Here is a 1,833-nt window from a genome sequence, read left to right on the forward strand (position 1 = left end):
AAGGTCGTGCGAGAGGACGTGGGGGCGTGCGTTGTTTGTTTTTTTCTGAATGGCGGGGCAGTTTTATCGATGGATGGCTTGAAGCCTTAAACACTGGATGCGTGGTTTGTTGCGTCAAACATCGAAGCATTAAGAGTCATTAAATCTTATTGATGGATGGATCTGATTGTTTGGTTTTTCGTCCTCTCTTCTTTTTATAAAGGTAGTAGATAAATTAAGTGGAGATCAAAAAGCTAGCACTGGTCCGTGTATATCCTTCCAAATGTACGGAGCCATTGAAACCGTTTTTTCACGACCAAGGCTACACCCTTGGGTCGGACAAGTCAACGCCATGGACTAATATTTTGGTTTGGCAAGAATACGAGGTTAAATCAATCACGACCCGGAGGAGGAATCAATGCTGCTTGCCCAATCACACTTTGCTTTCCTCTGCGGCCGTTCTGCGTCTGCCGCAGTTTCTTCTCAGCCTCCGTGCTGTGAGCCGCCGTGGCCTCAAGCCGCCCGACCACCTGAGATGTTCAAGAAGCCGAATTGCCAACTCCACTCTGCAAATCACGGTTTGCGCCTCTCATGAGTCAAATTAATAGAAGATGCTGAGGACACGTTTGTTTACGTACAAAATTGAACCAGCCCTTATTTGGCGCAACAAACAAACTGTTTTTTGTTTGCTAATTCTCGTTCCCTGGCTGAATTACCAGCCCTCCCCTGGGAAGAGATTAGCGGGAGTTCACCCCCTCAACTCCCCATCCCTTTTCTTTTTCAATTCCCATACCCTCCAACCATACAAGTGATTTTTAGTTTCTCACCCTCTCAATTCCCATTCCCTACTCCAACTTCCCCCGAACCAAACAGGCTGTAAGAGAAAAAAATAGATAGCAAATCTGAGCACTAATAGAAATACAACAACATAAGAGATGTAGATTTGTGAAATTTTATAGTGGCATAATTTTTGGATTAGGAGTTTGCATATCAATAAATATTGGTCCGGCTATTACCTTTTCTTGGAATCCTCAGATTTATCATTTCCTCTAGAGAGACATAGAAATTATAAATGTTTGGAATTAAATCACTGTTGCTTACCTCATGACATTAATAAAAATCTTTAGACTTAGTTTGGATTAGGCTGCTCCCCTTCGCTAGGTTGCATGCCGTTTGCAGTGGCATCATGCTTCGATGATTGAGAGCTTGAATCAATTCCGCTTTCTTCCTCTTCATGTCTACTGTCCACAAGCACAAATAAAAAACAGAAGACGTATAATTGCTTTTTAATGCCTATAGTCTGTATGACTATTTCTATAATTTGTGAAGGCACGAACTAATCTAATTTGAACATAAACTACCTTTTTCCCCTCATGTTTTTACCGCTCATCAATGCGTTAAGCCTTCCGGCAACGTGTTCGTGGTCCATAGATCGACGCCTCCTTGTCTGGGCGTCCCCTTCCCTTCTCCGCTTATCGGTGGCGGCGCGGACGCGCGATGGGAATGATTCGATCACAGCAATCCCTGGCGGCGCGACCGTGCGATGGAAAGATCCGATCGCAGAAGTCCCTGGCGGCTTGGAAACGAAGAAGTTAGCAGTCATATGTGCGTGCGTAGGTCCACGATGACCTTTTTCCAAGCCGATATGGCTGCTAATATAATTTTATTAGCCCACTGCAACTAAGATCCACGATGGCCTGCTTAGCATTCTTAGCATTGGGCTGTACATGGGCTCGGGCTTCACGTTAATTAAAAGGCTGAAGAGGGATAGGGGGGGCGAAGCCATCACGATTAAGTGCACACGCAAGAAAGATCAGCGAATAAGTCATACCTGTCAAGGGACGAGGCGATCGT

At 45.0% G+C, this 1,833-nt stretch overlaps 1 long non-coding RNA gene across 1 annotated transcript; it reads right to left on the reverse strand.

Annotated features, from left to right (window-relative positions):
* Positions 1-261: 261 nt before the first annotated feature.
* LOC119328374 lies at positions 262-1,569 on the reverse strand. The gene is made up of 3 exons (XR_005158941.1): positions 1,341-1,569; positions 1,081-1,220; positions 262-545 (listed from the first exon to the last, which is right to left on the reverse strand). It is a non-coding gene; the product is annotated as an uncharacterized LOC119328374 (long non-coding RNA).
* Between the last annotated feature and the right edge of the window lie 264 nt (positions 1,570-1,833).

Source organism: Triticum dicoccoides, chromosome 7A, assembly GCF_002162155.2.
Source record: "Triticum dicoccoides isolate Atlit2015 ecotype Zavitan chromosome 7A, WEW_v2.0, whole genome shotgun sequence".
NCBI classification, from domain to species: domain Eukaryota; kingdom Viridiplantae; phylum Streptophyta; class Magnoliopsida; order Poales; family Poaceae; genus Triticum; species Triticum dicoccoides.